This window comes from Paramisgurnus dabryanus, chromosome 21 (genome assembly GCF_030506205.2).
Source record: "Paramisgurnus dabryanus chromosome 21, PD_genome_1.1, whole genome shotgun sequence".
NCBI lineage: Eukaryota > Metazoa > Chordata > Actinopteri > Cypriniformes > Cobitidae > Paramisgurnus > Paramisgurnus dabryanus.
Window position 1 is genome coordinate 31,663,717 of NC_133357.1, and position 26,704 is coordinate 31,690,420.

Below are 26,704 nucleotides of genomic sequence, written 5' to 3' on the forward strand. Positions count from 1 at the left end.
CACAGCCAGGAACGAATCCTCTTGATAGATATGGCAGGCGATCTAAATCTGTCAGAGTACATATCACTGGGCAAAAGACTGCCCTCACAGAACTGAACAAGCAAAGCTGACTGAGGATGTAGAGCAATGTAACATCACTTTATTTTCTAAAGAAACTTTGTCAGATGCAGAAGTGTTTATGGTTGAATCACTTGGGTCAGCAGTTATTGATACAGCGTGTACTAAAACGGTGTGCGGACAGAAATGGTTTGATCACTACGTCAGTGGACTAAAAACAGCAGAGCTAAAAAAGTTGAAACGCACAGATAGTGCAAGAGCTTTCAAGTTTGGAGATGGAAAAGTTGTACATTCTACAAAACAGGTCAAGATTCCAGCTATGATTGGACAGACCAAATGTCACATTGAAACTGAAGTAGTCCCAGTTGATATCCCTTTGCTCTCGAGCAAAACGTCCTTAAAAAGAGCAGGTGCTGTACTGGATCTTCAGAATGACACCGCAATAATGTTCAAACACCCTGTGACCCTTGAGCTTACCTCATCAGGACATTACTGCTTCAACCTGATGGATCAAGACTCCTCCTGTGATGCTGAGAAATGTAGTGAAGATGAAATTCTATTTGTTACAGAGAACATGACATCTAAGAAAGAGAAAGAAGTCCTTATAAAGTTGCATAAACAATTTGGCCATGCTACTGTGGATAGGTTAAAAAAAGCTGCTGATCAGTTCAGGTAATCATGATGAGGAGTGCATTGTGATTTTAAAGGACATAGTAGATCACTGTGAAACATGTGTGAAATACAGCAGGCCCAAACCTAAGCCTGCGGTGGGACTGCCTATGGCCTCAAGTTACAATGAAACAGTAGCTATAGACCTGCATGAACTGGGTACAGGAGTGTGGTATCTTCATGCTATTGACCACTTCACTCGCTTTAGTGCTGGAGTTATTATGACCACAAAAAGGGCAAGTGAAATTGTAAAGAGCTTCATCCACTGCTGGATTAGCATACATGGTCCACCTAAAAGACTGTTAATGGTGGAGAGTTTAACAATGAGGAAATGAGGTGCATGGCAGAAAAGTTCAACATTGAGGTAAAGACCACTGCAGCATATAGTCCCTGGAGTAATGGTCTTTTGGAAAGACACAATCAGACGCTTACAGACATACTAATGAAAGTGAAAACTGACAACAGATGTGACTGGAAAACCGCCCTGGATTGGGCACTGATGGCAAAAAACTCAATGCACAATGTCCACTGTTTCAGTCCCTACCAGCTTGTATTTGGTCAAAATCCAAACCTACCATCAGTCCTTACTGACAAACCGCCAGCTCTGGAAAGTAGTAATACAAGTACTTTGGTAGGACAGCACATTTCAGTTTTACATGCTGCAAGGCAAGCGTTTACAGAGTCTGAATGCTCTGAAAGAATTAGACGAGCTTTGCGCAAACAGTTACGACCTACAGATGAGAAATATGAGACTGGTGACAAAGTTTACTACAAGCATGCAGATAGTGCACAGTGGAAAGGCCCAGGTGTCGTGATTGGCCAGGACGGGGCAGTGATTTTTGTACGGCATGGAGGTACTTATGTTCGTGTACACCATTCTAGGCTCCGAAAGACAGATGAAAATCACACAATACAGGAAGAAGGAGATGCAAAAGAACAAGACATTGAGAACAGTACAGTTTTACAACCTGCAGTTTTAAACAGAATGGAGTACGACGATGACACTGATAGCATAGAGAAATCACAAGCAAATGTTGAAGGTGAAATTGATGAACAAAATGACACATCGACTCAGTCAGAAGATGACACACTGACTCAATCAGGAGAAGATGCAAGAAGTTGTACTCCTAAACTGAAAGCGGGACAAACCATTATCTTTACAGACAGAGAGAGCAGTGAGTCACGTACAGCACAAAAATTGACCCTGCAGTGTTCTACTGGCTGGACGACAAAGGTGAGTTGACTGGAATCCTCGCCTCTCATGTTGATGATTTTCTGTGGGCTGGTTCGAAAACGTTTTCCTCTTTGGTCATCCCACATTTGAAAACAGCTTTTGAAGTTGGCCGTCAAGAGATTGATAGTTTTAATTATGTGGGAATGGAAATCTCCTCTGGAAATGGAGAGATACATGTACGTCAAAGCACATATATAAAGAATCTTCAGCCTTTTGTTTTGGATCCAACCAGAGCTGTGCAACGTACAGCTCCACTGACAAACTTGGAAGCTGACATGCTGAGGTCCAAGATTGGACAAATCCAGTGGGTTGCTAGACAGAGTAGACCAGATATAATGTGTGACACTTCTCTCCTTGCTTCAACTACAAAACATGCTACTGTTCAGACTTTGCATGATGTAAACAAGCTTATCAGAAAACTAAAGTCAGAGGAGGTCATTTTAAAATTTCAGAACCTGGGAAAAGACAGCTCCCTGAAACTGGTTGTTTTTAGTGATGCCTCATTGGGAAATCTTCCGGACGGTGGTACTCAAGGTGGACATCTAATTTTCTTGGTGGGAGAAGATGGAAAATTTTCTCCTATCTCCTGGCAATCTAAGAGAATCAGAAGAGTCGTCAGAAGCACTTTGGCAGGAGAAACTCTGGCGCTCGCCGATGGCATTGATAATGGGATGTGTATATCTGCTCTTTATTCAGAAATTACAACAGGCAACATTGCTTTAAACTACCTGCCAATTATCTGTGTAACTGACAATCATTCTCTTTTTGATGCTGTGAAGTCCACAAAGTCTGTTACAGAAAAAAGACTTTGTCTTGAGATCAGCAGCATAAAAGAACTAATCCACTCTGGAAACATCAAGCAGATCCTTTGGTCTGCTACAAAGCAACAACTTGCTGACTCTCTGACTAAAAACGGAGCTTCTACTTTGTTTCTTCTAAAAACCCTTAGTGAAGGTGTATGGGAACATAAATAAGTTAAAAAAAAAAGGGATAATGATCTCTTTAAAGAGATGTAACTGTCATTTAATTTTGTTAAATATGTTCACCCCTTCTTTTAGGATAATGTTTCTCCTCCCTTTAAAAATGTGTATTTGGTTTTATTTATTTTTTTTTTAAGAGGGAGATTGTTAGTTTAACATCCTGTCCTTGTGGGGGCGCTAACGGGGAGAGAATGCCTCATGTTGGTGTATGTTTATGTTTATGGGAGACCGGTGAGCAGTGGTTGCTGTAGTCGGGGGTTGCTGATAATAAAGTCTCAAAAAGAGCTATTTGTTTGTTGTCATTCGAGTTTACAATACCTATACCACCTGGAGAATTTGCTAAAGTTTTTGGTGCAATCTCTGATGGAGTTTGCATGTTATTTAAACAACAGAGAAGACTGGACTATAATCACCTTCCTCCTTTTACACCTATACACTCTTTTGTTGGTGAAATATGCTTCTCTTCTCATTATCGCAATAATAATAAATCAATCAGAGCACTGTTCCAAAAGGATATTGTTACACAACCAAAGGTAATTTCTTACTGGAATCGGTCGGTTTGTGAATTATGTTAATTGGAAAAAAGTTTGGCATTTGCCTAATCGTTTCTTTGTCACAAACAAGATTAAAGAGGTGACCTTTAAACTTATCCATAGAATATACCCTGTCAAAAATTTTCTTCTCAGATATAAGAGGGATATAGATGTTAATTGTAGCTTTTGTGTTTCTTCTAAAGAGACAGCCATTCATTTGTTTTGGTATTGTAATGTAGTTGCAGTTTTCTGGCAACATATACTTGACCTCATTGTTAAAAATATTGACAAAAATTTTGTTTTACTGGAAACATGTTTTATTAGGTTTATTTGTAAATCAGAAGGACAAACAAATTCACACATACATGATTAATTTCATTATCTTAATGGCGAAATTCCACATACATAAATGTTAATTCTCTGGGCGAAAACCATGCTTTAAAGTATTTAAAGAAGAAATTGTACACTATGTTGATCTAATATTACCCTCAAAAAACCAGAAAGCCTCTCAGATTCTAAAGGCATGTAATTATTTTCATATTTTTATATAATTTTTTGTTTCCCCCCTAGCAACAATGTCTTTTTTTTATTTTAAATTATTTAATTTTGTGTTATTTTTGTTCATTTTCATATTCATACAATTTATATTTGGCTACACTGCTGTAATATTTTTTTTACTGTCAATTATTCAATAAAAAAAAGACTTCAGACAGAAATTAGTGCAGCAAACGGTTTGCGCGATGCAAAGCCGCAAAAGAAAAAAAATTAAGAGATGTGTATGTGGAGAGGTGGATCAGCACCACACGCGGACAGCAGGGATTAAAGAGTTGGAGGTGAGTACAGCTTGTTTATATAGGAAATATAGCTGCATGCTTATGTTTGGCTATGATCACATTTAAAATATCAAAGTGTTGTCTACTGTGCTTAAAAGCTGTGTTTCTTGATTTAATAATCGTTCAAATAGAACAGGACAGGCTTCGCAAAGCATGACTTGGAGAGCGTTTGTCTTTGACCCTGCGATTCTATGCAACAGGTTTGTGTGATTTCATTTCAAACGAATATGAACTGAATGTTATCATAACGTTTTTCTGTCTGGGTATGTTTTTGAACTTTTTGGTGTCATGCAGGTGACACGTTCAAGTCCCTCAGGTTCAAGTCCAGGATGGGGGACCAGCACCATCCCACAAATAGTTTTGGATACCTGTTCTGCTCTATACCAGGTTATAAAGGAAGATTTCTTAAAGGTAGGGTTATTACAAAATATAAAGATATATAATCTTCTACTAGAAACAGGGATGTAGTTCCGAAAAGCATAAGTAATTCTATTTTTATGTCTATACATACCTGTATACATTAATTTCATAATTTGATCTGAGCTTACACTATGTGTATATTAAAGTATTTTGTGTATAAACATGAATTATGTTAACACAGCAATAAATATAAAATTACTTCCAAACTTTATATTGTAATATTTGTTATTCTACATGTTGTTTAGTCCCTAGTTTATCTTTATACTTATTTATATGGATTAAGTAAGAAGGGGTCTCATTTATAAAGTATGCGTACGCACAAAACAGGTCATGAACCATTCGTACGCCAGTTACCACGCAAAGGTTGTGATCTTTAAAAAAAAAAACTTAATGGGAGAATGGACTTGCATGGTGGGATCAGAAGATAATTCATGTACGCACACTTGCAGAAAGGGAACATTGCCTTGTCTGTTTTAATATTTTTTGGCGTATGCCATTTTTGGTTTTTTTTGTGCATACGTAGACTTTTAGTAAGGATCCTACGCACAGTTTTATAAATGAGACACAATGTGTTTGACTAACAAAAGCATGGCTATCCAATTTTGTTCTACATATAACTATGCAAATAAATCCATTGTAAACCGTAGTCTTGAATATATAATAATTTAATCACTGACATTTGGTGTGTCCTATTGTTTTAGACACCATCAACGGGAGGAGAGTGGCATACAATAGCCATGGACTTCGAAAGGAAGTGGCAGTTTCCACATTGCTTTGGGGTACTTGCTACCACTCCAGCTGTAGCAGACTGCTGACCACAACATGGTTGATGGGCAGTGGAAAAATCATGGGATGGGTGCTTTTCAACCGATGAAGAACACCTCACATCACAATTGTATGGCAATAGCAAAAGTGCAATGCAATCTGATGCGGGACTACTTTGTCTCACCAGCGGGTAGTGTTTATTGTCAAGTTCAACACATTTTAAAAGGAACTGATGTAGAGTTATCCCTGGAAACAGCACATTAAATCCAGTTATTGTCAGTTTAGGACATTCGTTTTCTTGTGTGTTCTAAAGTCCTGTATTTGTAAAGAACACAAATGTGGTTCACTCATTCATTGTTTTAAGTATTCTGTTTATTGTTGTGTTATTATTCAATAAATTTTAATTGCATACAAATCAAAAGGTGCAGGAATGTAACAAATAAGGGCAAATATGCATGTTGCAATTAAGTGCCTTATACTAACTTTATTTCTTGATCCACATTCATTATTCACAGAACATTAACAATGTTTCTATACTAGGGCGATAAACATCAACATATCTGATCATGATAAAATGTATGGCGATTGTGATGATAAGCTCTGGGCATTTTTACTCAATGTGGATTAATCTAACAGCCAATCACACACAATTATATTACGATATTTATATATCACCCAGCCCTTAAAGGGGCTCTACATAGGGAGTTTTGTAATTTAATGTGGCGAACTGCACGTGTTCTAACAATGTATATTTTGTCTGTCCACATAATATACATTCAAATGTACTACATTGTTTTCAAGTTGCACAAACAACAATGCAAGGCTATAAAGCACTATTCATATTGTCTGTTTTTGTAAAATATGACTCACTGTGTTTTATACTTTGTTGCATCAAATGTATTACTTTTGACAGACCATTTATTTTCATGAAACAGCACTGGGAAATTCAATCTAAACCCTTAAACAAGTTTAATCACCTTATTGATAAATGTAATACATAGTAAAGTCAATAGTTTGTAAACAAAAACACATTGGGACTGCACATGTCTTGCATGATATATGCATAGGGTAGGTTTGTCAGGTGACAACATTGATCTGCTTCTGTCAGTCTCCTGGGCGTTGTATATCATCACCATTATGCTTCTTTTGAGATGTGATAAGAGAACTGGGTCTTCAATATCCCTCAAATCCAAAGCCATGGTTCCCAAATGAAGTTAATGTATCCCTAGTTGTTTGTTAGTCCACTTGTGCAACATTAAAGTCTAAAATCAATAAAGAAAGGCATTGTTTTCAGTTAATATTTACCTCCACACTTTCATTTATTTTGTCTATTCAAACTAAATATGAGAATTTATTCCTTTGTTTACAAACTCTTTCGATTGGTACAACAGGCAGATTGTAATGTAACTAAATATCCTCTAAAACACAATATATAACAACTAGATATTAAAGTTTGAAGACAAACTTTATGTTGGCTTGAAAAAGCGTAGCCTGAACGTTTAAAACGGATTGACAGAAGTTTAGTTTAGTAGGCTATCTGGCAGTTAGTATGTTTAAGTATGAAGCTAACATGATTAGCATGAAGCTAGCATGAAGCTAACATGATTAGCATGAAGCTAGCATGATGCTAGCATGATTAGCATGAAGCTAGCATGATGCTAGCATGATTAGCATGAAGTTAGCATGATGCTAGCATGATTAGCATGAAGCTACCATGATGCTAGCATGATTAGCATGAAGCTACCATGATGCTAGCATGAAGCTAGCATGATTAGCATGAAGCTAGCATGATGCTAGCATGATTGGCATGATGCTAGCATGATTAGCATGAAGCTAGCATGATGCTAGCATGATTAGTATGTAGCTAGCATGAAGCTAGCATGATGTTAGCATGATTAGCATGAAGCTAGCATGATGCTAGCATGATTAGCATGAAGCTAGCATGATTAGCATGTAGCTAGCATGATGCTAGCATGATTAGCATGTAGCTAGCATGAAGCTAGCATGATTAGCATGAAGCTAGCATGATGTTAGCATGAAGCTAGCATGATGCTAGCATGATTAGCATGAAGCTAGCATGATGCTAGCATGATTAGCATGAAGCTAGCATGATGCTAGCATGATTAGCATGTAGCTAGCATGAAGCTAGCATGATGCTAGCATGATTAGCATGAAGCTAGCATGATGCTAGCATGATAAGCATGAAGCTAGCATGATTAGCATGAAGCTAGCATGAAGCTAGCATGATGCTAGCATGATTAGCATGAAGCTAGCATGATTAGCATGAAGCTAGCATGATGTTAGCATGATTAGCATGTAGCTAGCATGAAGCTAGCATGAAGCTAGCATGATTAGCATGAAGCTAGCATGATTAGCATGAAGCTAGCATGATGCTAGCATGATTAGCATGAAGCTAGCATGATGCTAGCATGATTAGCATGAAACTAGCATGATTCTAGCATGATTAGCATGAAGCTAGCATGATGCTAGCATGATTAGCATGAAGCTAGCATGAAACTAGCAAGATTAGCATGAAGCTAGCATGAAGCTAGCACGAGGCTTGCATGATTAACATGAAGTTAGCATGAGAATAGCATGATTAGCATGAAGCTAGCATGATTTAACGTGAAGCTAGCATGATTAGCATGATGCTAGCATGATTAGCATTAAGCTAGCACTATTTAGCGTGCAGCTAACAAGATTTAACATGAAGTTAGCATGATTTAGCATGAAGTTAGCAAGATTTATTATGAAATTAGCATAAAGCTAGCATGAAACTAGCATGAAGCTAGTATGACTTAGCATGGAGCTAGCATGAAGCTAACATGACCCAAAGACCCAACCCCCATGTCTCTAAGATGTTCAGATCCAGAGATATAAGGCTTTGTTTATTATGTTGCTAGGGTGCTCAAATTGGTTGCTAGGGGCGTGGTTTAATACCTCAGTAGGAATCCTAAGAGACTGATTGGATGCCTGAGTAAAATGAGCCCACCCCTATGTCTCTATGACACTCTGGTGTAAAGATATCCATCTGGGCTTTTTATAATGGTAGTCTATGGGAGATGTTGCTAGGGTACCCAAAATTGTTGCTAGGGGCGTGGCTAAATAGCTTTGGGGCGATCCTAAGAGACTGATTGGATGACTGAGTAAAATGAGCCCACCCCCATGTCTCTACGACACTCTAAAGTAAAGATATTCCATCTGGGACGCTTTTATTCCCTTATATGGGCATGTTTCCTGCCCCATTATAAGTCAATGGGAAATTTTGGGGGCCTCTTACACCCCAGGGGTATAGCTTACACCCCATTGTGATGTATGTTCTTACAGAGCCTGTCAGCCACCTTAAATGTGGTAAGCCACAAGTTTCTACAAGTTTCTCACTCACAGCTATGACCCGTCAAAGTTTGTCTCAATGTTAAGTCAATGGAAATTTTGGGGTGTTCGAGACCCGTTTAGGAATTCGGAAGGTCCCATCAGTTAGAAAAGATATAGCACACTAAGTCAGACCAGTCTGAAGGTCTGTGGAAAATTTGGTGCATGTAGCTTGAAAGCTCTAGGACGAGTTAGTGTCAGAAATTTTGGAACAGAAAAAGAATAATAATAATAATAATAAGATATAAGTTTAAAAGCAATAACAATATGTTGGCTTTTTCAAGCCAACATAATAAACAGAATTACAGTAAAAACATTATACAATTTATATATGTTTTACAGACATATCCCAAAAATAGGATTACGCTAGCTTCTAAAATATGCATGTATATGGAAATATGACCAATTAATTTACATTTTACCCTATAACATTTAGATAATGTAATAATAACATTTGCTCACCTGGCTGTTTTACAGCGTTTGCTATTTCTCTCCACCGTTTCTTTTTCTCAGCACAGTTGTGGTAAATATATGTGAAACGTCATACAGGCATTCATGCCTGAGTTCAATGGTGACATGCTGCTCATCTTTCCGTGTGACGTCAACCCCTCGTCGGATTGGCTGTAGCTCGTGACATCATAGGAGGTCGAGTCGCGCGACAGCTCCAGATATCTAGCGTGCTAGATATTTTTCTGTTGTCGGCGACGCGTCTGGGAGCGTCTTTGATGCGTTGTTGGCTCTTTCATACCAACACCCGATCACACCCCGACCTGTCGGCGAGCGAACGACTTGCAAATCGGGCTAAAATCTGGCTTTAAATCATGTAGTGATCTGGCAATCTAAGAGAATCAGAAGAGTCGTCAGAAGCACTTTGGCAGGAGAAACTCTGGCGCTCGCCGATGGCATTGATAATGGGATGTGTATATCTGCTCTTTATTCAGAAATTACAACAGGCAACATTGCTTTAAACTACCTGCCAATTATCTGTGTAACTGACAATCATTCTCTTTTTGATGCTGTGAAGTCCACAAAGTCTGTTACAGAAAAAAGACTTTGTCTTGAGATCAGCAGCATAAAAGAACTAATCCACTCTGGAAACATCAAGCAGATCCTTTGGTCTGCTACAAAGCAACAACTTGCTGACTCTCTGACTAAAAACGGAGCTTCTACTTTGTTTCTTCTAAAAACCCTTAGTGAAGGTGTATGGGAACATAAATAAGTTAAAAAAAAAGGGATAATGATCTCTTTAAAGAGATGTAACTGTCATTTAATTTTGTTAAATATGTTCACCCCTTCTTTTAGGATAATGTTTCTCCTCCCTTTAAAAATGTGTATTTGGTTTTATTTATTTTTTTTTTAAGAGGGAGATTGTTAGTTTAACATCCTGTCCTTGTGGGGGCGCTAACGGGGAGAGAATGCCTCATGTTGGTGTATGTTTATGTTTATGGGAGACCGGTGAGCAGTGGTTGCTGTAGTCGGGGGTTGCTGATAATAAAGTCTCAAAAAGAGCTATTTGTTTGTTGTCATTCGAGTTTACAATACCTATACCACCTGGAGAATTTGCTAAAGTTTTTGGTGCAATCTCTGATGGAGTTTGCATGTTATTTAAACAACAGAGAAGACTGGACTATAATCACCTTCCTCCTTTTACACCTATACACTCTTTTGTTGGTGAAATATGCTTCTCTTCTCATTATCGCAATAATAATAAATCAATCAGAGCACTGTTCCAAAAGGATATTGTTACACAACCAAAGGTAATTTCTTACTGGAATCGGTCGGTTTGTGAATTATGTTAATTGGAAAAAAGTTTGGCATTTGCCTAATCGTTTCTTTGTCACAAACAAGATTAAAGAGGTGACCTTTAAACTTATCCATAGAATATACCCTGTCAAAAATTTTCTTCTCAGATATAAGAGGGATATAGATGTTAATTGTAGCTTTTGTGTTTCTTCTAAAGAGACAGCCATTCATTTGTTTTGGTATTGTAATGTAGTTGCAGTTTTCTGGCAACATATACTTGACCTCATTGTTAAAAATATTGACAAAAATTTTGTTTTACTGGAAACATGTTTTATTAGGTTTATTTGTAAATCAGAAGGACAAACAAATTCACACATACATGATTAATTTCATTATCTTAATGGCGAAATTCCACATACATAAATGTTAATTCTCTGGGCGAAAACCATGCTTTAAAGTATTTAAAGAAGAAATTGTACACTATGTTGATCTAATATTACCCTCAAAAAACCAGAAAGCCTCTCAGATTCTAAAGGCATGTAATTATTTTCATATTTTTATATAATTTTTTGTTTCCCCCCTAGCAACAATGTCTTTTTTTTATTTTAAATTATTTAATTTTGTGTTATTTTTGTTCATTTTCATATTCATACAATTTATATTTGGCTACACTGCTGTAATATTTTTTTTACTGTCAATTATTCAATAAAAAAAAGACTTCAGACAGAAATTAGTGCAGCAAACGGTTTGCGCGATGCAAAGCCGCAAAAGAAAAAAATTAAGAGATGTGTATGTGGAGAGGTGGATCAGCACCACACGCGGACAGCAGGGATTAAAGAGTTGGAGGTGAGTACAGCTTGTTTATATAGGAAATATAGCTGCATGCTTATGTTTGGCTATGATCACATTTAAAATATCAAAGTGTTGTCTACTGTGCTTAAAAGCTGTGTTTCTTGATTTAATAATCGTTCAAATAGAACAGGACAGGCTTCGCAAAGCATGACTTGGAGAGCGTTTGTCTTTGACCCTGCGATTCTATGCAACAGGTTTGTGTGATTTCATTTCAAACGAATATGAACTGAATGTTATCATAACGTTTTTCTGTCTGGGTATGTTTTTGAACTTTTTGGTGTCATGCAGGTGACACGTTCAAGTCCCTCAGGTTCAAGTCCAGGATGGGGGACCAGCACCATCCCACAAATAGTTTTGGATACCTGTTCTGCTCTATACCAGGTTATAAAGGAAGATTTCTTAAAGGTAGGGTTATTACAAAATATAAAGATATATAATCTTCTACTAGAAACAGGGATGTAGTTCCGAAAAGCATAAGTAATTCTATTTTTATGTCTATACATACCTGTATACATTAATTTCATAATTTGATCTGAGCTTACACTATGTGTATATTAAAGTATTTTGTGTATAAACATGAATTATGTTAACACAGCAATAAATATAAAATTACTTCCAAACTTTATATTGTAATATTTGTTATTCTACATGTTGTTTAGTCCCTAGTTTATCTTTATACTTATTTATATGGATTAAGTAAGAAGGGGTCTCATTTATAAAGTATGCGTACGCACAAAACAGGTCATGAACCATTCGTACGCCAGTTACCACGCAAAGGTTGTGATCTTTAAAAAAAAAACTTAATGGGAGAATGGACTTGCATGGTGGGATCAGAAGATAATTCATGTACGCACACTTGCAGAAAGGGAACATTGCCTTGTCTGTTTTAATATTTTTTGGCGTATGCCATTTTTGGTTTTTTTTGTGCATACGTAGACTTTTAGTAAGGATCCTACGCACAGTTTTATAAATGAGACACAATGTGTTTGACTAACAAAAGCATGGCTATCCAATTTTGTTCTACATATAACTATGCAAATAAATCCATTGTAAACCGTAGTCTTGAATATATAATAATTTAATCACTGACATTTGGTGTGTCCTATTGTTTTAGACACCATCAACGGGAGGAGAGTGGCATACAATAGCCATGGACTTCGAAAGGAAGTGGCAGTTTCCACATTGCTTTGGGGTACTTGCTACCACTCCAGCTGTAGCAGACTGCTGACCACAACATGGTTGATGGGCAGTGGAAAAATCATGGGATGGGTGCTTTTCAACCGATGAAGAACACCTCACATCACAATTGTATGGCAATAGCAAAAGTGCAATGCAATCTGATGCGGGACTACTTTGTCTCACCAGCGGGTAGTGTTTATTGTCAAGTTCAACACATTTTAAAAGGAACTGATGTAGAGTTATCCCTGGAAACAGCACATTAAATCCAGTTATTGTCAGTTTAGGACATTCGTTTTCTTGTGTGTTCTAAAGTCCTGTATTTGTAAAGAACACAAATGTGGTTCACTCATTCATTGTTTTAAGTATTCTGTTTATTGTTGTGTTATTATTCAATAAATTTTAATTGCATACAAATCAAAAGGTGCAGGAATGTAACAAATAAGGGCAAATATGCATGTTGCAATTAAGTGCCTTATACTAACTTTATTTCTTGATCCACATTCATTATTCACAGAACATTAACAATGTTTCTATACTAGGGCGATAAACATCAACATATCTGATCATGATAAAATGTATGGCGATTGTGATGATAAGCTCTGGGCATTTTTACTCAATGTGGATTAATCTAACAGCCAATCACACACAATTATATTACGATATTTATATATCACCCAGCCCTTAAAGGGGCTCTACATAGGGAGTTTTGTAATTTAATGTGGCGAACTGCACGTGTTCTAACAATGTATATTTTGTCTGTCCACATAATATACATTCAAATGTACTACATTGTTTTCAAGTTGCACAAACAACAATGCAAGGCTATAAAGCACTATTCATATTGTCTGTTTTTGTAAAATATGACTCACTGTGTTTTATACTTTGTTGCATCAAATGTATTACTTTTGACAGACCATTTATTTTCATGAAACAGCACTGGGAAATTCAATCTAAACCCTTAAACAAGTTTAATCACCTTATTGATAAATGTAATACATAGTAAAGTCAATAGTTTGTAAACAAAAACACATTGGGACTGCACATGTCTTGCATGATATATGCATAGGGTAGGTTTGTCAGGTGACAACATTGATCTGCTTCTGTCAGTCTCCTGGGCGTTGTATATCATCACCATTATGCTTCTTTTGAGATGTGATAAGAGAACTGGGTCTTCAATATCCCTCAAATCCAAAGCCATGGTTCCCAAATGAAGTTAATGTATCCCTAGTTGTTTGTTAGTCCACTTGTGCAACATTAAAGTCTAAAATCAATAAAGAAAGGCATTGTTTTCAGTTAATATTTACCTCCACACTTTCATTTATTTTGTCTATTCAAACTAAATATGAGAATTTATTCCTTTGTTTACAAACTCTTTCGATTGGTACAACAGGCAGATTGTAATGTAACTAAATATCCTCTAAAACACAATATATAACAACTAGATATTAAAGTTTGAAGACAAACTTTATGTTGGCTTGAAAAAGCGTAGCCTGAACGTTTAAAACGGATTGACAGAAGTTTAGTTTAGTAGGCTATCTGGCAGTTAGTATGTTTAAGTATGAAGCTAACATGATTAGCATGAAGCTAGCATGAAGCTAACATGATTAGCATGAAGCTAGCATGATGCTAGCATGATTAGCATGAAGCTAGCATGATGCTAGCATGATTAGCATGAAGTTAGCATGATGCTAGCATGATTAGCATGAAGCTACCATGATGCTAGCATGATTAGCATGAAGCTACCATGATGCTAGCATGAAGCTAGCATGATTAGCATGAAGCTAGCATGATGCTAGCATGATTGGCATGATGCTAGCATGATTAGCATGAAGCTAGCATGATGCTAGCATGATTAGTATGTAGCTAGCATGAAGCTAGCATGATGTTAGCATGATTAGCATGAAGCTAGCATGATGCTAGCATGATTAGCATGAAGCTAGCATGATTAGCATGTAGCTAGCATGATGCTAGCATGATTAGCATGTAGCTAGCATGAAGCTAGCATGATTAGCATGAAGCTAGCATGATGTTAGCATGAAGCTAGCATGATGCTAGCATGATTAGCATGAAGCTAGCATGATGCTAGCATGATTAGCATGAAGCTAGCATGATGCTAGCATGATTAGCATGTAGCTAGCATGAAGCTAGCATGATGCTAGCATGATTAGCATGAAGCTAGCATGATGCTAGCATGATAAGCATGAAGCTAGCATGATTAGCATGAAGCTAGCATGAAGCTAGCATGATGCTAGCATGATTAGCATGAAGCTAGCATGATTAGCATGAAGCTAGCATGATGTTAGCATGATTAGCATGTAGCTAGCATGAAGCTAGCATGAAGCTAGCATGATTAGCATGAAGCTAGCATGATTAGCATGAAGCTAGCATGATGCTAGCATGATTAGCATGAAGCTAGCATGATGCTAGCATGATTAGCATGAAACTAGCATGATTCTAGCATGATTAGCATGAAGCTAGCATGATGCTAGCATGATTAGCATGAAGCTAGCATGAAACTAGCAAGATTAGCATGAAGCTAGCATGAAGCTAGCACGAGGCTTGCATGATTAACATGAAGTTAGCATGAGAATAGCATGATTAGCATGAAGCTAGCATGATTTAACGTGAAGCTAGCATGATTAGCATGATGCTAGCATGATTAGCATTAAGCTAGCACTATTTAGCGTGCAGCTAACAAGATTTAACATGAAGTTAGCATGATTTAGCATGAAGTTAGCAAGATTTATTATGAAATTAGCATAAAGCTAGCATGAAACTAGCATGAAGCTAGTATGACTTAGCATGGAGCTAGCATGAAGCTAACATGACCCAAAGACCCAACCCCCATGTCTCTAAGATGTTCAGATCCAGAGATATAAGGCTTTGTTTATTATGTTGCTAGGGTGCTCAAATTGGTTGCTAGGGGCGTGGTTTAATACCTCAGTAGGAATCCTAAGAGACTGATTGGATGCCTGAGTAAAATGAGCCCACCCCTATGTCTCTATGACACTCTGGTGTAAAGATATCCATCTGGGCTTTTTATAATGGTAGTCTATGGGAGATGTTGCTAGGGTACCCAAAATTGTTGCTAGGGGCGTGGCTAAATAGCTTTGGGGCGATCCTAAGAGACTGATTGGATGACTGAGTAAAATGAGCCCACCCCCATGTCTCTACGACACTCTAAAGTAAAGATATTCCATCTGGGACGCTTTTATTCCCTTATATGGGCATGTTTCCTGCCCCATTATAAGTCAATGGGAAATTTTGGGAGCCTCTTACACCCCAGGGGTATAGCTTACACCCCATTGTGATGTATGTTCTTACAGAGCCTGTCAGCCACCTTAAATGTGGTAAGCCACAAGTTTCTACAAGTTTCTCACTCACAGCTATGACCCGTCAAAGTTTGTCTCAATGTTAAGTCAATGGAAATTTTGGGGTGTTCGAGACCCCCGTTTAGGAATTCGGAAGGTCCCATCAGTTAGAAAAGATATAGCACACTAAGTCAGACCAGTCTGAAGGTCTGTGGAAAATTTGGTGCATGTAGCTTGAAAGCTCTAGGACGAGTTAGTGTCAGAAATTTTGGAACAGAAAAAGAATAATAATAACTAGATAGAAAAGTTTGAAGACAAACTTTATGTTGGCTTGACAAAGCCTAGCCTGAACGTTTAAAACAGATTGAGAGAAATTTAAAACAAGTTTAGTTTAGTATTATAACTTTCCGTAAACATGATACCAAAAGTTACCATGTTAGCATGTTTAGCACTAAGTTAGCATGATGCTAACATGAATTTGCATGAAGCTAACATGATGTTAACATGAATTAGCATGAAGCTAGCATGATGCTAACATGAATTAGCATGAAGCTAACATGAATTAGCATGAAGCTAACATGATGCTAACATGAATTAGCATGAAGCTAACATGAATTAACATGAAGCTAGCATGATGCTAACATGAATTAGCATGAAGCTAGCATGATGCTAACATGAATTAGCATGAAGCTAACATGAATTAGCATGAAGCTAGCATGATGCTAACATGAATTAGCATGAAGCTAGCATGATGCTAACATGAATTAACATGAAGCTAGCATGATGCTAACATGAATTAGCATGAAGCTAGCATGATGCTAACTTGAATTAGCATGATGCTAACATGAATTAGCATGAAGCTAGCATGATGGTAACATGAATTAGCATGAAGCTAGCATGATGGTAACATGAATTAGCATGAAGCTAGCATGATGCTAACATGAATTAGCATGAAGCTAGCATGATGCTAACATGAATTAGCATGAAGCTAGCATGATGCTAACATGAATTAGCATGAAGCTAGCATGATGCTAACATGAATTAGCATGAAGCTAGCATGATGTTAGCATGATTAGCATGAAGCTAGCATGATGTTAGCATGATTAGCAGGAAGCTAGCATGATGCTAGCATGATAAGCAGGAAGCTAGCATGATGTTAGCATGATTAGCACAAAGCTAACATGAATTAGCATGAAGCTAGCACGACGCTAACATGAATTAGCATGAAGCTAGCACGACGTTAACATGAATTAGCATGAAGCTAGCACGACGTTAACATGAATTAGCATGAAGCTAGCACGACGGTAACATGAATTAGCATGAAGCTAGCACGACGTTAACATGAATTAGCATGAAGCTAGCACGACGCTAACATGAATTAGCATGAAGCTAGCACGACGCTAACTTGAATTAGCATGAAGCTAGCACGACGCTAACATGAATTAGCATGAAGCTAGCACGATGCTAACATGAATTACCATGAAGCTAGCACGATGCTAACATGAATTAGCATGAAGCTAGCACGATGCTAACATGAATTAGCATGAAGCTAGCACGATGCTAACATGAATTAGCATGAAGCTAGCACGATGCTAACATGAATTAGCATGAAGCTAGCACGAAGCTAACATGAATTAGCATGAAGCTAGCACGAAGCTAACATGAATTAGCATGAAGCTAGCACGATGCTAACATGAATTAGCATGAAGCTAGCACGATGCTAACATGAATTAGCATGAAGCTAGCACGATGCTAACATGAATTAGCATGAAGCTAGCACGATGCTAACATGAATTAGCATGAAGCTAGCACGATGCTAACATGAATTAGCATGAAGCTAGCACGATGCTAACATGAATTAGCATGAAGCTAGCACGATGCTAACATGAATTAGCATGAAGCTAGCACGATGCTAACATGAATTAGCATGAAGCTAGCACGATGCTAACATGAATTAGCATGAAGCTAGCACGATGCTAACATGAATTAGCATGAAGCTAGCACGATGCTAACATGAATTAGCATGAAGCTAGCACGATGCTAACATGAATTAGCATGAAGCTAGCACGATGCTAACATGAATTAGCATGAAGCTAGCACGATGCTAACATGAATTAGCATGAAGCTAGCACTATGCTAACATAAATTAGCATGAAGCTAGCATGATGCTAACATGAATTAGCATGAAGCTAGCATGATGGTAGCATGATTAGCATGAAGCTAGCATGATGCTAGCATGATTAGCAGGAAGCTAGCATGATGTTAGCATGATTAGCATGAAGCTAACATGAATTAGCATGAAGCTAGCACGATGCTAACATGAATTAGCATGAAGCTAGCACGATGCTAACATGAATTAGCATGAAGCTAGCACGATGCTAACATGAATTAGCATGAAGCTAGCACGATGCTAACATGAATTAGCATGAAGCTAGCACGAAGCTAACATAAATTAGCATGAAGCTAGCACGATGCTAACATGAATTAGCATGAAGCTAGCACGATGCTAACATGAATTAGCATGAAGCTAGCACGATGCTAACATGAATTAGCATGAAGCTAGCACGATGCTAACATGAATTAGCATGAAGCTAGCACGATGCTAACATGAATTAGCATGAAGCTAGCACGATGCTAACATGAATTAGCATGAAGCTAGCACGATGCTAACATGAATTAGCATGAAGCTAGCACGATGCTAACATGAATTAGCATGAAGCTAGCACTATGCTAACATAAATTAGCATGAAGCTAGCATGATGCTAACATGAATTAGCATGAAGCTAGCATGATGGTAGCATGATTAGCATGAAGCTAGCATGATGCTAGCATGATTAGCAGGAAGCTAGCATGATGTTAGCATGATTAGCATGAAGCTAACATGAATTAGCATGAAGCTAGCACGATGCTAACATGAATTAGCATGAAGCTAGCACGATGCTAACATGAATTAGCATGAAGCTAGCACGATGCTAACATGAATTAGCATGAAGCTAGCACGATGCTAACATGAATTAGCATGAAGCTAGCACGAAGCTAACATAAATTAGCATGAAGCTAGCACGATGCTAACATGAATTAGCATGAAGCTAGCACGATGCTAACATGAATTAGCATGAAGCTAGCACGATGCTAACATGAATTAGCATGAAGCTAGCACGATGCTAACATGAATTAGCATGAAGCTAGCACGATGCTAACATGAATTAGCATGAAGCTAGCACGATGCTAACATGAATTAGCATGAAGCTAGCATGAAGCTAACATGAATTAGCATGAAGCTAGCACTATGCTAACATAAATTAGCATGAAGCTAGCATGAAGCTAACATGAATTAGCATGAAGTTAGCATGATGCTAACATGAATTAGTATGAAGCTAGCATGATGCTAACATGATTAGCATGAAGTTAGCAAGATTTATTATGAAATTAGCATAAAGCTAGCACGAAACTAGCATGAAGCTAGTATGACTTAGCATGGAGCTAGCATAAGGCTAACATGACCAAAAGACCCAACCCCCATGTCTCTATGATGTTCGGATCCAGAGATATAAGGCTTTGTTTATTATGTTGCTAGGGTGCTCATATTTGGTTGCTAGGGGCGTGGCTTAATACCTCAATAAGAATCCTCCGAGACTGATTGGATGCCTGAGTAAAATGAGCCCACCCCCATGTCTCTGTGACACTGTGCTGCAAAGATATCCATCTGGGCATTTTATAATGGCAGTCTATGGGATATGTTGCTAGGGTGCCCAAAAATGGTTGCTAGGGGCGTGGCTTAATAGCTATGGGGCGATCCTGAGAGACTGATTGGATGCCTGACTAAATTGAGCCCACCCCCATGTCTCTACGACACTCTAAAGTGAAGATATTCCATCTGGGACGCTTTTATTCCCTTATATGGACATGTTCCCTGCCCCATTATAAGTCAATGGGGAAATTTGGGTGCCCCTTACACCCCAGGGGTGAAACTTACACCCCAATGTGAGGCATGTTCTTACAGAGCCTGCCAGCCTCTTCAAATGTGGTAACCCAGAAGTTTCTACAAATTTCTCGCTCGCAGCTATGACCCGTCAAAGTTTGTCGCAATGTTAAGTCAATGGAAAATTTGGGGTGTTTGAGCGCCCCGTTTAGGAATTCGGTAGGTCCCATCAGTTAGAAAAGTCATAGCACGCTAAGTCAGACCAGTCTGAAGACTTTTGGAAAGTTTGGTGAATGTAGCTTGAAAGCTCTAGGAGGAGTTACAGTCAAAAATTTTGGGGATCAGAAGAATAATAATAATAATAATAATAATAAGCTTAGATCGAAGAACAGTATGTTGGCTTTGTCAAGCCAACATAATAATAACTAGATATTAAAGTTTGAAGACAAACTTTATGTTGGCTTGAAAAAGCGTAGCCTGAACGTTTAAAACGGATTGACAGAAGTTTAGTTTAGTAGGCTATCTGGCAGTTAGTATGTTTAAGTATAAAGCTAACATGATTAGCATGAAGCTAGCATGAAGCTACCATGATTAGCATGAAGCTAGCATGATGCTAGCATGATTAGCATTAGGCTAGCATGATGCTAGCATGATTAGCATGAAGCTACCATGATGCTAGCATGAAGCTAGCATGATTAGCATGAAGCTAGCATGATGTTACCATGATTAGCATGAAGCTAGCATGATGCTAGCATGATTAGCATGAAGCTAGCATGATGCTAGCATGATTAGCATGAAGCTAACATGAAGCTAGCATGATTAACATGTAGCTAGCATGATGTTAGCATGATTAGCATGTAGCTAGCATGAAGCTAGCATGATGCTAGCATGATTAGCATGAAGCTAGCATGATGCTAGCATGAATAGCATGAAGCTAGCATGATGCTAGCATGATTAGCATGAAGCTAGCATGATGCTAGCATGATTAGCATGTAGCTAGCATGAAGCTAGCATGAAGCTAGCATGATGCTAGCATGATTAGCATGAAGCTAGCATGATGCTAGCATGATTAGCATGATGCTAGCATGATTAGCATGAAGCTAGCATGATTAGCATGAAGCTAGCATGATGCTAGCATGATTAGCATGTAGCTAGCATGATGCTAGCATGATTAGCATGAAGCTAGCATGATGCTAGCATGATTAGCATGAAGCTAGCATGATGCTAGCATGATTAGCATGAAGCTAGCATGATGCTAGCATGATTAGCATGAAGCTAGCATGAAACTAGCAAGATTAGCATGAAGCTAGCATGAAGCTAGCATGAAGCTAGCATGATGCTAACATGATTAGCATGAAGCTAGCATGATGCTAGCATGATTAGCATGATGCTAGCATGATTAGCATGAAGCTAGCATGATTAGCATGAAGCTAGCATGATGCTAGCATGATTAGCATGAAGCTAGCATGATGCTAGCATGATTAGCATGTAGCTAGCATGATGCTAGCATGATTAGCATGAAGCTAGCATGATGCTAGCATGATTAGCATGAAGCTAGCATGATGCTAGCATTATTAGCATGAAGCTAGCATGATGTTAGCATGATTAGCATGAAGCTAGCATGATTAGCATGAAGCTAGCATGATGCTAGCATGATTAGCATGAAGCTAGGATGATTAGCATGAAGCTAGCATGATGTTAGCATGATTAGCATGAAGCTAGGATGATTTAGTATGAAGCTAGCATGATGCTAGCATAATTAGCATGAAGCAACCATGATGCTAGCATGATTAGCATGAAGCTAGCATGAAGCTAGCATGACTAGCATGAAGCTAGCATGATACTAGCATGATTAGCATGAAGCTAGCATGATGCTAGCATGATTAGCATGAAGCTAGCATGAAGCTAGCATGATTAGCATGAAGCTAGCATGATGGTAGCATGATTAGCATGAAGCTAGCATGATGTTAGCATGATTAGCATGAAGCTAGCATGATGCTAGCATGATTAGCATGAAGCTAGCATGATGCTAGCATGAAGGTAGCATGATGCTAGCATTATTAGCATGAAGCTAGCATGATGTTAGCATGATTAGCATGAAGCTAGCATGATGCTAGCATGATTAGCATGAAGCTAGGATGATTTAGTATGAAGCTAGCATGATGTTAGCATGATTAGCATGAAGCAACCATGATGCTAGCATGATTAGCATGAAGCTAGCATGATTTAGCATGATGCTAGCATGATTAGCATGAAGGTAGCATGATGCTAGCATTATTAGCATAAAGCTAGCATGATTAGCATGAAGCTAGCATGATTAGCATGAAGCTAGGATGATTTAGTATGAAGCTAGCATGATGCTAGCATAATTAGCATGAAGCAACCATGAAGCTAGCATGATTAGCATGAAGCTAGCATGACTAGCATGAAGCTAGCATGATGCTAGCATGATTAGCATGAAGCTAGCATGATGCTAGCATGATTAGCATGAAGCTAGCATGAAGCTAGAATGATGGTAGCATGATTAGCATGAAGCTAGCATGATGTTAGCATGATTAGCATGAAGCTAGCATGATGCTAGCATGATTAGCATGAAGCTAGCATGATGCTAGCATGATTAGCATGAAGGTAGCATGATGCTAGCATTATTAGCATAAACCTAGCATGATGTTAGCATGATTAGCATGAAGCTAGCATGATTAGCATGAAGCTAGCATGATGCTAGCATGATTAGCATGAAGCTAGGATGATTTAGTATGAAGCTAGCATGATGCTAGCATGATTAGCATGAAGCTAGCATGATGCTAGCATGATTAGCATGAAGCTAGGATGATTTAGTATGAAGCTAGCATGATGCTAGCATGATTAGCATGAAGCTAACATGATGCTAGCATGATTAGCATGAAGCTAGCATGATGGTAGCATGATTAGCATGAAGCTAGCATGATGCTAGCATGATTAGCATGAAGCTAGCATGATGCTAGCATGATTAGCATGAAGGTAGCATGATGCTAGCATTATTAGCATAAAGCTAGCATGATGTTAGCATGATTAGCATGACGCTAGCATGATGGTAGCATGATTAGCATGAAGCTAGGATGATTTAGTATGAAGCTAGCATGATGTTAGCATGATTAGCATGAAGCAACCATGATGCTAGCATGATTAGCATGAAGCTAGCATGATTTAGCATGATGTTAGCATGATTTAGCATGAAGTTAGAAAGATTTATTATGAAATTAGCATGAAGCTAGCATGAAACTAGCATGAAGCTAATATGACTTAGCATGGAGCTAGCATGAAGCTAACATGACCCAAAGACCCAACCCCCATGTCTATATGATGTTCAGATCCAGAGATATAAGGCTTCGTTTATTATGTTGCTAGGGTGCTCATATTTGGTTGCTAGGGGCGTGGCTTAATACCTCAATAAGAATCCTAAGGGACTGATTGGATTCCTGAGTAAAATGAGCCCACCCCTATTTCTCTATGACACTCTGGTGCAAAGATATCCATCTGGGCTTTTTATAATGGTAGTCTATGGGAGATGTTGCTAGGGTAACCAAAATTGTTGCTAGGGGCGTGGCTTAATAGCTTTGGGGTGATCCTAAGAAACTGATTGGATGCCTGAGTATAATGAGCCCACCCCCATGTCTCTACGACATTCTAAAGTGAAGATATTCCATCTGGGACGCTTTTATTCCCTTTTATGGGCATGTTTCCTGCCCCATTATAAGTCAATGGGAAATTTTGGGGGCCTCTAACACCCCAGGAGTACAGCTTACACCCCATTGTTAGGTATGTTCTTACACAGCCTGTCAGCCTCCTTAAATGTGGTAAGCCACAAGTTTTTACAAGTTTCTCACTCGCAGCTAAGACCCATCAAAGTTTGTCTCAATGTTAAGTCAATGGAAATTTTGGGGTGTTTGAGCGCCCCGTTTAGGAATTCGGAAGGTCCCATCAGTTAGAAAAGATATAGCACACTAAGTCAGACCAGTCTGAAGGTCCGTGGAAAATTTGGTGCATGTAGCTTGAAAGCTCTAGGACGAGTTAGTGTCAGAAATTTTGGGGTAGAATAATAATAATAATAATAAGATATAAGTTTAATAGCAACTAGATATTAAAGTTTGAAGACAAACTTTATGTTGGCTTGAAAAAGCGAGTCTGAACATTTTTAACAATTTCACAGGATAAACGTTTACTTGAGAAGTTTAGTTTAGTCTAGCTGTTTGCATGTTTTAGTATGATGCTAGCATGATTAAACAAAGTTACAATGACTTAACATGAAGCTAACACCATTTAACATCATTTAACAAAGTTAACAGTATTTTAGCATAATTTAGAATGAAGTTAGCATGATTTAGCATAAAGTTAGCATGATTTAATACAAAGCTATAGCCTATAGTTTAGCATGAAGCTCCCTGCTGACAAAAACTGCATCACACCAGCATGGATCAGCGTGGAAATTATGCTGGTTTGATGCTGGTTTAGCTGGTGGTTACAAGCACCAAAACACAACATATGCTGGTCTTGCTGGTATGACCAGCATGGGATGCTGGTGCTACTGCTTGTTTGGTGCTGGTTTAGCTTGTGCTAATGCTGGTGCTGATGCTGGTTTAGCTTGTGTTCAGTAGCTAACCAGCACCAAAACACAACATATGCTGGTCTTGCTGCTAGGCTATGCTGCTTTGTTCAGCAGGGCTAGCTTGATTTAATATGAGGCTAGCTAGGATGATTAGCTAGGATGCTGCTATGCAGTTGCTATGTAATTGTAAGCTACAAGATCTGAGTATGCAGTAAACATGAAGGTCTTGATGCTTGAAACTTCAATATATTTAAATTCATTATTAGTTGGGAAAACATTTATGCAGCATTTTTCGGACAATAATGTAATGCATAATGATATTCATGTTTTTTTACGTCTGGGAACTGATACACAGTATACTTTAATGCACACTGCTGTTGTTTGTATGTGAATATTGATGCATCTTTTCCTTTATCTATGTTTTAGACAAGATAAATAGGATGTTGACCTTTGATTTTTCCCAGCTGGTGCTTTACTGCAACATCTATGTGAATTGTTTGCCATTTAAGAGGTTCACAAATAGTCACTAGGATAATGACACTGATGATAGTGTGTCTGTACCTATCAGTGCCATCTTATCACTGTGTAATATTTTAGGCCAGAGCTTCCCAAACTTAACACTGGTAAGCCCCCCCAAAAACATAGCAAAAGCTCCACGACCCCCCCCCCCCCCACCCCATTTGTAGTATAACATATCTTTTTAATAAAGCCGATTGTCTCTTTGCACATTACCAACATTTAATAACCAGTTTTTAAGAATCTCACGTGAATCATGAGAACTATGGAAAGTATTTTATATTCTGTTGAAAGATGACGTAAAAATTCTTTACAAATAAATGAAGAGTTAAACGAGATAAATCCATTTTTTAACATTTTTGTGAAAATATGTTTATTATTATGTTATCATGTTATTATTTTGTTTTATGGTGCTACTTAGCTGTATGTTTTAAGTTATGAAGGTTTAAATCAAAACAAATCAACTGCAGTTGAATTGAAATTAATTGGAATGCACAACCAAAAAACAAGATTTCTGAACATTTAAAAAAATGGTGGTTATCTCGTTTTGCAACGAAACTCTTCATATATAAAACCATAACCCTACATACTTTCTGCATAGTATTTACCATTATAACACAAAGGGGTGGTTTCCCGGACAAGGATTAGACTAGTCCTAGACTAAAATAAATATAAGAGCTGTCCAAACTGAAAACAACATGCACTGACATATCTTAAAATACATCAGTGCCCTTTGTTTTTCCTTAAAATGCACGCCAGTATGTTTTTAGTAAGGCGTGTTTATTCAAACTAGTTATATTTCATAATTAAACTAAGGCCTTGTCCTGTCTTAAGCTAATCCCAGTCTGGGAAACCACCCAAAAGTGTGTAACAGAAGCTACATAGCTCACAAATAGTTAATAAATCTATTGCAATTAATTACATAACTATGTTAAAAAATATTTAAAAAAAATATAAAAACGTTTAAGCAATGTATCTCACCTCAGTATAATAAAAAAATGAAATAAATATAAATAAATATAAATATATACATAAATACGCTTTAAAATCACATGATTTTTTTATTTAGCCTAGTCAAGGTCCCCCGCAGTACTGCGACGGCCCACTGGGGGGCAGCGGCCCACAGTTTGGGAAGCACTGTTTAAGGCAAAGAATTTATCAATTTATTGTAGAATTGTCCATTTTGGGCATTTCTCAAAGTTAATCAATTAAATAAAATAACGAACAAAATGATAAGCATTTTATATATATATAAGAGCAAATGAGTTCATATGGCCATTGATAGCATTATATTTATTTTATTTTCATTTATATTACTGTTTAAGGAAGGTTTTCTTGTTTTATTATTTTTAATATTATGGTTTAATATTGTCTGGCCCGTATCCAAAGCTCAAATGTGATAATATTTTATATATATTTTTGAAATACTTTTGTTACACGACTAGTATTCTGGTATTAGGTAACATCACGTGATTAATTCAAACCAATGAGACGACAGCTTTGGACGAGAGTCTGTATAGCTAATGAGCTTGCTTCCGGTTCTGGTTTTACCTTCACTGAGCGAGCGCCACTTTCTCAGCTATCTCTTGAGGTAGGTCAAATTTCCTCATAAAAGTCTTAAAATTTCACAGACAGACGGTGGATTAATCAATTTGATGATTTTAAATATGTCGATTGTTAATTTAGATGAGTGTAATATTACTTACGTTTAAACAATAAAAAAATATAACGGA

The 26,704-nt window shown here is 37.8% G+C and overlaps 1 long non-coding RNA gene across 1 annotated transcript; it reads left to right on the forward strand.

The window, feature by feature from the left end:
- Positions 1-11,451: 11,451 nt before the first annotated feature.
- On the forward strand, positions 11,452-12,707 carry LOC135776143 (uncharacterized). Its single transcript, XR_010544070.2, has 3 exons — positions 11,452-11,652; positions 11,747-11,863; positions 12,573-12,707. It is a non-coding gene; the product is annotated as an uncharacterized lncRNA (long non-coding RNA).
- The last annotated feature ends 13,997 nt before the right edge of the window (positions 12,708-26,704 follow it).